The following is a 12,578-nucleotide window of genomic DNA, read 5'->3' on the forward strand; positions in this document are numbered from 1 at the left end:
TTTCACAGCAGGGCCCGTTCCTGCGCCCACCAAGAGTAACTTTGAGGACTTACAGTGTTGTGGCACCAGCACCACCACCACAACCACTAAAAATTTAATTTTTCTACCACTGTTCAATAATGGCATGTAATTACAATTCTTGATATAATAATTCACAGCAGGGCTCTCCAGTGCCCACTACGAGTCACTTTGAGGGTTTATAGTGTTACTTGTGGCAACACCAACACCTTAGGCCCCCATTTCTGCAGAGCATATAGGGCAGGCCCCTACTTTCAAACATCCAACTTACAAACATCTCCTACTTGCAAACAGAAGGTGACAACAGGAAGTGAGATGAAAAAAGATGGACGGCCAAAAAAATTATACAGGGGTGATAACTGATAAATAAGTGGTGTTGCACTCCACAAACATTAATCAAGTGAAACAAAATCAATATGAATATATAGCAATGAATAAAAGTGATCAAAAATAGCCCTATATAGCTAATCGAAAGCAAATACTTTAAATGTGCACCTTCTAAAGTGGATTAATACCAAGCAAGCAATGTTCAATCCAATACAATGTGAATAATCAAATATTCCAATCAAAGTGCATGCAGGGAAAATAAATAAAAAAAAACAATAAAAATAAATAATTGCTAGAAATACAATAAAGTACAGATTTGTGTCTCAATCTATAAAGTGCATATAGTGAAAATGTTGAATACTACAATTGCAATAGAATCCCAAAAAAATGTCTCAATCCACAAAGTGCATGGCGTGAACAAAAAATAATAAGTGAAGAAAGTCCAATATTAAATTTAACATCAAAGTAATCCGTATCAGAACATGCAGCATGTGAATCCACACTGTGCCATGAAATAAGTAAGCTCCGTGAGTAGCAGGTAGACAGGGTGATCCTGTGAATCCTCACAATCAGGTGTCCAAACACTGAATGCAGTGGCTACCTTACGTTACTGCTGTAAGGTAAACAGCAATTAGTTCTCAGCAGTTACACTGTTGTTATCAGCTGGTATAGGCAGTCCCCTCTAAGTCCTCAGCCATAAACCATATCCATAAAAGAAAAAAGGAGCTCCAATAGTGAAGTATGTACTGTTAGATATACTTTAATATAAAAAGGACAAAATCCTGGGTACTTGCAATTAAACACATAAATCAGCAAAGTTACAGCATAAAAACGAACGGACTCGCCGTTCGTACCACGGACGTCACTTCCGGTATCCTCCTAAGCACCTGAAGCTGAAGATGTAACCAAATATTTTTTTTTTTTAAATATCACATCCCTTCAAGACTGCCTATGCTGATGCTGAGTGACTGTCCTGTTATGTTGATTGTCTATCCTCTTCCTCCTCCGCTTATATTTTGGAAGAACATTTTTGGTTCTGGGTGATGCCACCAGCCCAATTTTTCAGCCCATGTTTAACAGGGGCATTTAATTACAATTTTTGATGCAATGCTTTGCAGCAGGGCTCATTCCTGCACCACAACTAGAGTATATAGGAGAAGTTGCAGTGTCATGGCACCAGTGCCTAAGGCCCAATTTTTCAGCCCCTGTTTAACAGGGGCATGTCATTACAATTCTTGATATAATATTTCACAGCAGGGCCCTTTCCTGTGCCCACCAAGAGTAACTGTGAGGACTTATAGTGTTGTGGCACCAGCACCAGCACCACAACCACCAAAGGCCCAATTTTTCTACCACTGTTCAACAATGGCTTGTAATTACAGTTCTTGATATAATCGTTCACAGCAGGGCGCTCAAGCGCCCACCAAGAGTCACTTTGAGGGCTTACAATAATGTTGTGGCAACACCAACACCTTGTTCCCCCATTTCTGCAGAGCATATAGGGCAGGCCCCTACTTTCAAACATCCAAATAACAAACGTCTGCTACTTGCAAGCGGAAGCAGACAACAGGAAGTGAGATGCAAAAAGACGGACGGCAAAACAAATTATACAGGGGTGATAACCCTTCCCTATGTTTTCCAAAAAGCTAAAAAATAGATTTTTTGACTGGAGCTACTCTTTAAAAATATACCAGTTCAAAATTACAAACCGATTCTTCTTAACACAACAAACCTACACAGTCCCTGTCTTGTTTGCACCACCTGTATACTGCTGTTCTGAGTATATAGGGCCTGGGGGCCCGAGCCTTTCCTTTTTTTAATTTGAGTAGGGGGTCCCCCTTTATATCCATACAAGACCCAAAGGGGCTGGTAATGGGCAGGGGAGGCTACCCATGCCATTTTTCTCAATGATTTTGATCCATATTGCCGGAACCAGACATTACATTAAAACCGCAAGCAGTTTTAAATGACTTTTTTTTTCCGGTAAATGTCATTTTGTGCAGGGACTGTTCTAAGCACGGGAAACGCGTGCCACTTCACAGGCATACTATGGACACCCTCCAGGCACAATATTTAAAGGAATATTAAACGTTTTTTTCACTTAAAATCGTCATTAAAATCATTTCTCCCGAAAAAACGGGCGTTTTAAAAAAAATTTTTTGCACAGATCCATGTCCCCTGGGGCAGGAGCCGGGGTCCCCAAACCAAAATAATAAGATACAAGTTTTCTAAGATAAAGATAAATTGCCAAAAATTCTAAATGAGCAATTAAAAGACTTGGGAAAAAAAAGATAACTCAAGAGGAGCTTAAACTGGCCATAAAAGAAACCCCATTAGGAAAAAGTCCAGGTCCAGACGGTTTCACCATCAAATATTATAAAAAATTTCAAGAACAACCGATTCCAAAGCTATACGAATATCTGAATAATATGGGAGAAAAAGAAGTAAGGTGAGAATCACTCTTAGCCCATATCACAATTATACCTAAGGAGGGAAAAGATAAAACCAATTGTTCGAGTTACAGGCCTATTGCTCTACTAAATGCTGATACAAAAATATAAACAAAAATCCTGGCTACTAGATTAAAAAAATGAATACCACTCTGGATAAACCCTGACCAGACCAGTTTTGTCCCAGGTAGAGAAGGCTGGGACAACAGTATAAAAACAATTTTGTTGTTACGTAAGAAGTAGTCCAGTGGATCCCCAGCTCTACTCCTCTCAATAGATGCAGAGAAAGCATTTGACAGGGTAGACTGGGGATTCATGATGGACACATTGCGACACTTGGGAATGGGACCAAAAATTATGAAGTGGATAAAAAATCTATATAATAGCCCAACAGCAATGGTAAAGGTCAATGGGAGACTCTTACCTGTGTTTGATATGTTTACCGTAACACGACAAGGTTGCCCGCTTTCCCCCTTGTTATATGTGTTGTCAATAGAAGCTTTTTCGGCAATACTTCGAAACAATCAAGATGTAGGAGGAGTAAGAGTTGGAGGAAAAGAGCATAAAATAGTGGCATACATGGATCATATTTTAATGTATGTAACTAACCCAAGAGTGACTTTGCTAAATATATTGAAGGAGGTAAGAGAGTATGGGGAACTCTCAAACTTCAAAATAAATCCAATAAAAACAGAGCTATTAAATATCGGAATAGAGAAAAGAGAAGACCCTTTAAAGAGAATTTCCATTCACATGGGTTAAAGATGAGTTAAAATACTTGGGAATCAAATTAACCTCAACGGTAGAAAAAATATACTCAACAAATTATTTTCCATTAATTAACGATATTAACTAGTTGCTGACCACCGGCCGTCAAATGATGGCCAGGCGGCGCACCTATTGTGGCAGGAGGCCGTCATCGTGCGCGCGCATCCCTGTTTATTCGGTGGCAGCGTGTCACGGAGACACCGCTCGCCACCGAAGGGGGTGAACAGCCATTGGTTATTGGGAACACTGCTCATCACCGACGCTGGTAAACAGCCATTGGCCAGCGAGATCGGCTGTGATCCTTTCACAGCCGATCACTAAAATGTAAACAAACCACGGTAACGAGATGTTACCGGGTTGTTCTCCTCCTCACACACCGATCGTGTGTGAGGAGGAGATTGTGGTAACATCCCGTTACCGCCCAGTGTACACCAATCACACTGATTGCCCCCCCCAATAAAGAGGACCTGTCACCACCCCTCATAGTACCTGTCAATCACAGTCCATCAGAGTACCTGTCACAGTCCATCAGAGTATTTGAGTACCTGTCCCAGCCCATCAGAGTACCCGAGTACCTGTCCCGGCCCATCAGAGTACCCGAGTACCTGTCCCGGCCCATCAGAGTACCCGAGTACCTGTCCCGGCCCATCAGAGTACCCGAGTACCTGTCCCGGCCCATCAGAGTACCCGAGTACCTGTCCCGGCCCATCAGAGTACCCGAGTACCTGTCCCGGCCCATCAGAGTACCCGAGTACCTGTCCCGGCCCATCAGAGTACCCGAGTACCAGTCACGGCACATCAGAGTACCCGAGTACCTGTCACGGCCCATCAGAGTACCCGAGTACCTGTCACGGCCCATCAGGGTACCCGAGTACCTGTCACGGCCCATCAGGGTACCCGAGTACCTGTCACGGCCCATCAGGGTACCCGAGTACCTGTCACGGCCCATCAGGGTACCCGAGTACCTGTCACCGCCCATCAGGGTACCCGAATACCTGTCACCGCACATCAGAATACCCGAGTACCTGTCACAGCCCATCAGAGTACCCGAGTACCTGTCACAGTCCATCAGAGTACCCGAGTACCTGTCACAGTCAATCAGAGTACCCGAGTACCTGACACAGTCCATCAGGGTACCCGAGTATGTGTCACAGTCCATCAGGGTACCCGAGTACCTGTCACAGTCCATCATGGTACCCATGTATCTGTCACGGTTCAACAGTGTACCCGAGTACCTGTCACAGCCCATCAAAGTACCCGAGTACTTGTCACAGCCCATCAAAGTACCCGAGTACCTGTCACAGCCCATCAAAGTACCCGAGTACCTGTCACAGCCCATCAGAGTACCCGAGTACCTGTCACAGCCCATCAGAGTACCCGAGTACCTGTCACAGCCCATCAGAGTACCCGAGTACCTGTCACAGCCCATCAGAGTACCCGAGTACCTGTCACAGCCCATCAGAGTACCCGAGTAGCTGTCACAGTTCATCTGAGTACCTGTCACAGTTCATCTCAGTACCTGAGTACCTGTCACAGTCCATATGAGTACCTGTCACTGCCCTTCAGAGTACCCAAATACCAGTCACCAAGCCATCAGAGTACCTGTCACCAGGCCATCAGAGTACCCGAGTACCTGTCACCAGGCCATCAGAGTACCCCAGTACCTGTCACCAGTCCATCAGAGTACCCGAGTACCTGTCACAGTCCATCAGGGTACCCGAGTACCTGTCACAGTCCATCATGGTACCCATGTATCTGTCACGGTTCAACAGTGTACCTGAATACCTGTCACAGCCCATCAAAGTACCCGAGTACTTGTCACAGCCCATCAAAGTACCCGAGTACCTGTCACAGCCCATCAAAGTACCCGAGTACCTGTCACAGCCCATCAGAGTACCCGAGTACCTGTCACAGCCCATCAGAGTACCCGAGTACCTGTCACAGCCCATCAGAGTACCCGAGTACCTGTCACAGCCCATCAGAGTACCCGAGTACCTGTCACAGTTCATCTCAGTACCTGAGTACCTGTCACTGCCCTTCAGAGTACCCAAATACCAGTCACCAAGCCATCAGAGTACCTGTCACCAGGCCATCAGAGTACCCGAGTACCTGTCACCAGGCCATCAGAGTACCCCAGTACCTGTCACCAGGCCAACAGAGTACCCGAGTACTTGTCACCAGGCCATCAGAGTACCCGAGTACCTGTCACCAGGCCATCAGAGTACCCGAGTACCTGTCACCAGGCCATCAGAGTACCCGAGTACCTGTCACCAGGCCATCAGAGTACCCGAGTACCTATTGAAAGGTTATGTTAAGCATCCATCTTGTTTCTGTCAGCCATCTTAATATTCACAAACTTCCATTTTACAATATGTACAGTTTGAACACCCCTTTAACTTCTCAGATAACTGTCTCAACATGAGATTCTCCTAACTCATTTGTTCTCACACACTTATCTATAACTTTCACACATTTTCTCAGCATTGCTTTAGCTACAAAAGAAATCATGTACTGTCTCTTATCTTTTTCTCATATTAATTTAGCTAGCTTAGAACAAAGAACAATAGCGTTTTGTCTTGACCAGCTGTAATCGTCTTGATGTCTACTGCGCATGTCTTATTCTGTGTGACGCAAAATTTACTATATCAATCGCTTTGTAATAACTCAATACAATTAGTTCTCGAAGGACGCCATGGTGTGTGTGTGGTTTTATTTGTCCTTTGAGAATTGATTCCAGAGCGCTCTGAATTTATACAATACATTGGATCTAAGGTCTGAGAGGTTGAAGGGACCACCCTAGACACAGGATTAACCCTTTCACCTATCTCCAGCCCATCAGAGTACCCCAGTACCTATTTGCAGTCCATGTCTCATAGAATATACGTTGGGGTGTTTGCTTTCCAAAATGGGGTAATTTTGTGGGTAATTTCACTGTCCTGTGGTCCAGGACCTTCAAAAGTGTGATGGGTAGGAATGAAATGAGATGTGTCATTTATGCTCCTAGAATGCCTGAACGTACTACTTCAATGTTCGGCCTCACTATGTGGCCAGGCTGTATAAAAGTCCTACATATGTGGTATTGCCATACTCGGGAGGAGTAGCAGAATGTGTTTTGGGTTGTAATTTTTGCTATATACATGCTATGTGTTAGAAATATCTCATAAATTGACAATTTTGTGTAAAAAAAAAATGTTTTAATTTTTTTCCACATATTCCCAAAACTTCTGGAAAAAAATTAACCATTCAAAAGACTCATTATGCCTCACAGATTATACGTTGGGGTGTTTGCTTTCCAAAATGGGGTCATTTTATGGGCAATTCCATTGTCCCGGTACTCCAGGGCCTTCAAAAGTGTAATAGGTGGTTGAGAAATGAGATGCGTCATTTTTGCTCGTAGAACGTCTGAAGGTACTACATCAATGTTGGTGCTCTGTATGTGGCCAGACTGTGTAAAAGTCTCACACATGTGGTATCGCCGTACTCGGGAAGAGTAGCAGAATGTATTTTGGGGTGTAATTTGTTGTATGCATATGTTGTGTGTGAGAAATAACCTGATAATATGACAATTTTGTAAAAAAAAAATAATAAAAAAAAATCTTCATTTTGCAAAGAATTGTGGGAAAAAATTACAACTTAAAAAAACTCATCATGCTACTTACTTAATACCTTGGAATGTCTACTTTGTAAAAAGGGGTAATTTGGGGGGTATTTGTACATTCCTGACTTGTTAGTGTCTCAAGAAATGAGACTCACCTGATGTACTGAAGGCCTGATCAGAAGTGATCAATTTTCAGCGATTGGCACCATAGTTTGTAGACTCTCTAACTTTCACAAAGACCAAATAATATATACTAATGTGGGTTATTTTTACCAAAGATATGTAGCAGTATACATTTTGGCCAAAATGTATGAAGAAAAATTACTAATTAGCAAAAATTTATGACAAAAACAAAGAAAAAGGCATTTTTTTCACAAAATTTTAGTTTTATTTTATTTATAGCACAAAAAAACAAAAAAAAACTCACTAGTGATTAAATACCACTAAAAGAAAGCTCTATTTGTGTGGAAAAAAGGACGCAAGTTTCATATGGGTACAGTGTTGCATGACTGAGTAATTGTCATTCAAACTGTGAGAGCGCTGAAAGCTGAAAATTGGTCTGGTCAGGAAGGGGGTGTAACTGCACTGTATTGAGGTGGTTAAGGAAGATATTAAACTGAGCACACAACCAATTTCATGGATAGGAAGAGTAAATATGTTTAAAATGATGATATTACCAAAAATAATATACAAATTTTAGATGTTAACAATTGAGATCCCACAGAGTTTTTTTAAGATAATAAAAAAAATGTTGGGGGCGTGGCTTGCCTTGAGAGGCTTAGAGCCTGAGCTCCGTCTCGCCTTAGCCTGTAACAGCTTACCATTGGGGATTATCGGTGCCATTTTACAGATCCTCCTGGGGACCTCCTCCCATGGACACTCGACATCTAGATCCCGATCCCTAAGAGACCTGGGAGCCCATGCTAACCAGACAATTCCAGAGCTCTTCAGAAGCCAGGGACCTAACATGGCGACCAGTTCTCCCGCCCAGAGCCATATCGAGATCACCCTCACTCCAGTGGAGCAATCTCCAGATCAGGGTGAGAATCACCCTAACCCTCACCAACACCCGAGCCTCCAGGACTTAAGGGCGGTAGCGGCAGATATAAAAGATACGCTAACTGCCACTATCACGGATCTCCGCCACAAGATCCAAGCGATTACAGGACGGGTGCAATCAATGGAAATCATGGCGGCCCAACAACAGCAGGCAATCAAGAAGACACACGGCAAGCTGGACGTACATACCATTCAACTCCGGGACCTCCAACGACACGTCGAGGATATTGATAACAGAGGCTGTAGACACAACCTCAGAGTGAGAGGCCTTCCTGAGACGTTCAAACAGGATCAGATCCTACCCACGGTTACAACCCTCTTTAATCAACTGCTGGAGAGGCCCCATCACACGCTCATAGTGATGAAACGTATAAACAGGGCTCTCTGACCCCGTGGCAAAGATGCTGAGCCGCCGAGGGATATAGTGTGCTATATCAATGATTTTGCCACCAAAGAAGAAATTCTCAAGAAAGCCTGTGAAAAAGCGCATCTTGACTTCGAAGGACACACGGTTCACATCTACCAGGATCTGTCAGCACTTACTCTAAGGCACCGGAGAGACCCATGTCCCCTACTGGAACTACTGCGGAGCAAGGAGATTCTCTATCGCTGGAAGCTCCCCTTTGCTCTCCAAGCCTCCACCAGGGCTGTACAGCCACTCTGGGGGTGCCAGAGGATTTGGATTTGTTTTGCCGCACCCTAGACATACCGTATGTTGATGTACCAGACAGGTATGCAGAGTTTAAGACTTCAACATCCAGCTATGGCCGGCACTCTGAGTGCCTTGGCGCGTATGCCATAAGTTACCCATACCTGACTTACTCTAAGGTGGACAATGCGACCAAAGATACCCCCAAAGCCTTCTATATGCATGTCATTTTTAACCGCCCTAAGCTAGATGACGCTTAACATGTCAGGGCACTGTGACATCAACTCGGTACTACCTGCCTTGTCCTGACATGTTGCTGCATTCAGGGACTATTCTGCTGCCAGCTCCCCGTAACCACCGCACCACAGTAGGACAATGCAGGATGACCCGTCTGCAGAACAAGACTCTGCTGCAGCGGACTACACGGGTGTTCTGATGAGACCTGTCCGTGGAAAACCAGCAGCAAGGTACGCCCATCATTAATGCCCTTACAGGTATTGCCGACAGACACACCGCAGAACTATAGACAACCTGACAAAGGGGACAATCAACATAAGTGGACTGAGTACCGAGGGAAGCAACCAGCTACTTTTACTCACAATGCCCACATCCCTTGCAGAAGATGAGATGCGGGCCAGCAACATCTAATGGACACATGTCTATACTGGTAATAGGTTTAGTACCACTAGACGAAGATACAGGCAGATTGAGATTACCCCCCCCCCCTTTTTTTTGCCCCTATTCTCCCTCCCCTAGCCCTTCTCTTCTGGTATAATCCCATCCCCTCTACCCCACCTCTTCCTCACTCCCCCCCCCCATACCCCTGCCTAGAAGTTGTTACCTAGTAAACTGCAGGACAATTGCTGAAAAGTAATCAGGAAGTTAACAAAATCCCATTCCGGGGGGAACAGATTTAACTGCATACGCTATTCTGATAGACAGGGCATGTAATCAGCCAAGATAGTAATGCTTTAGAACCAACGTTGCACCTGCCATCTGGCAGAAACAAATAATATCTATACGATTACACGCATTAACCCACGGTCCCAGATAAGCTCACAAAGGAGTACATGACACAAACAGTAATGACCCTACTACTCTGGAAATTTACACACAGCCATGGAATCCCCCTAGCCAAAAAGTGTTGGGGCTACTAGTGGCCCCCCTGCTTCTAGGCTGATATCGAACTGACACCTGGGCTAGCAGCCCCGCCAAGGCACCCCTATTCCCAACATCTCCATGTTACTACTGTTATTGCTGATGTTTATTCGCCCTCAAGTTCGCAGGTTCTTCTATTCGATATGTGAACAGCTGATATCCTGTTAACACCCCTTCAGCGGCTACAGAAGCACCCTCTTAATTGTAAGAGAGGGCACATCCAAGTAAGCTTACCCCATTGGTTCTTATTGTTTAGATAGCAGTTACTCAGTTAGGCTATACCTTACTATCTTTAAATAGAAGAGCTAACCTTACATACTTGATCTACATGCTAACCAATAGTACATCCAGAGACAAGTGCAACACACGGGCAGCGCCATACTTATATTCAGGTACCCACACCAACGGGTAGACTACACATATATTTAAAACCTCCCCACTCCATGCACCGTTTTATACCAGCTATCGACCATAGTCCCCACTCTCACCCACGACATCATATTACCAGGCTACAGAGCAGACGGATTCTATAGTAAATCTCATATATAAAGACACCACTCTCCTCGACCGTCTAGTCAACCTCCACACAGTGGACATAGACCGCAATAACCGCCACCGCTGACTTAAGCGCCACTGACCTCTACTGGCATATTTAAGTTGGTGGATCCCCCATACCTACTTCGGTATATGGAACCTCATAAACTGCTGGAAAATCCTCCATTTCAAACCCTCCAATACTAAGATATACACCATTTCCCACGCAAGCAAACTCCCTACAAAAGTGACCCAGAATCTATCCTTCTCCACTGTAATCTTTCCCCACACAGTCCTCCAGACCCTTCTATCCAAAAGAAGCACCGCATTTCTAGACTGCACAATTAAAAATGTCCTCTGCTCACACTGGTAAACAAATTAACAGCTAAAACAATATCGCTTAACGTTAAAGGCCTAAACATACCAGAAAAACGTTCTCAACTCCTTCTTACTATGCACAAAAATAAAGCGGATATAATATTTCTACAAGAAACACTTCCAGACTAATTCCATACCGAAATTACACGACCACCATTTTCCCACTGTATACCATGCAACATCCCTAGCCAAATCGAAAGGTGTAGCCATTCTACTATGAAGTAGAACTGCCCCTTTCAACTTACAGATCAACTTTCTGATGACGAGGGGAGATACCTTTTTTTTTAAAGGGTTCATATGCAGGTAGGAAAATTACTTTAGCCAATATATATGCCGCGTACACACGATCGGAATTCCAGCCAGAAAAAGACAGATGAGAGCTTTTCATCGGAAAATGCGACCATGTGTATGCTCCATCGGAATTTAGCTGTCCGAATTTCTGCGAGCCAAAAATTGATAGCATGTTCTCAATTTTCCAGACGGAAAAACTTTCTATCAGTAATTCCGATAGTGTGTATGCAATTCTGACACGCCAAAAATAACGTATGCTCAGATTCAACTACGAGACAGAAGCTCTTGGCTACTGGCTATTGAACTTCCTTTTTTTAGTCCCGTCGTACGCGTTGTACGTCACCGCGTTATAAACGATCGGAATTTGATGTGACCATCAAGACAAGACAGCTTGAGCCGAATTCCGTCGGAATTCCGTTGGGAAACCATCAGAACTTTTTCCAACGAGAATTCAGATCGTGTGTACGTGGAATTCACCATGTACCATTATTTAGGGACATATCCAATAAACTGACTTCCTTCCAAGAGGGAACCGTAGTTCTAGGAGGAGACTTCAATGTCCCGCTTAACCCTATCCAAGACATGTCCTCTGGCACCTCCTCCCTTCCGTACAAAGCCCTAAAGACAATTAAGACATACCTAACGGCCCTATTTCTCCACGATAGCTGGTGTACCCTTAACCCCTATGGCAGAGATAATGCCTTCTTTTCGGCCCCACACAATCGCTACTCACACATAGATTTTCTCTTCTTAACACAAAAAGACTTGCCAATGCTCCAACACACATCTGTTGACCCCATGATCCTTTCAGATCATCACCCCATCACGATGGTACTAGCATTTCCGGAGACGCTACCCCATGCACCTACTTGGAGACTAGACCCTTCCTTACTAACTGACCCGTCCATAGCGGCTGAAATCAAAACTCAGCTCAAACATTTCTTTGCAGAAAACAAACACACAAAGACAACTCCCCTTAATAACTGGGAATCCCACAAATGCGTTATTCGTGGTGTTCTCATTGCTCTGGCGGCCAAACTAAACAGAGAATAGAAGAGACACTATAACAAACTCCTAGAGCGAATCCAAAAACTTGAAACTGCACACAAACACACCCAAGCGGTAACCACTCAGACTGCTCTCTCCTACAGGCACGCACAGAACTTTTAGAGCTCCTTGGAAAACAAATTCAAAGAAAATACGTCTTACATAAAAAAAATCTTTTATGAATATGGAAACAAAGCGAGCAGAACCCCAGCTAGGGCCCTCCAAATTAAGAAGGCATCTACTACCATACACTCCATTACAGACACATCTGGCCGAAAACTACATCAGACCCCGGACATAG

General features: G+C 44.1%; 1 protein-coding gene across 2 annotated transcripts in view; it reads right to left on the reverse strand.

Annotated features, from left to right (window-relative positions):
* LOC143982459 (C4b-binding protein alpha chain-like) overlaps window positions 1–12,578 on the reverse strand; it is a 577,061-nt gene that overhangs the window by 95,928 nt on the left and 468,555 nt on the right. The window lies entirely within an intron of this gene.

This window comes from Lithobates pipiens, unplaced genomic scaffold, assembly GCF_037356315.1.
Source record: "Lithobates pipiens isolate NorthernLeopardFrog02 unplaced genomic scaffold, aLitPip1_a1.2 Scaffold_16, whole genome shotgun sequence".
In the NCBI taxonomy this organism is placed as follows: Eukaryota; Metazoa; Chordata; class Amphibia; order Anura; family Ranidae; genus Lithobates; species Lithobates pipiens.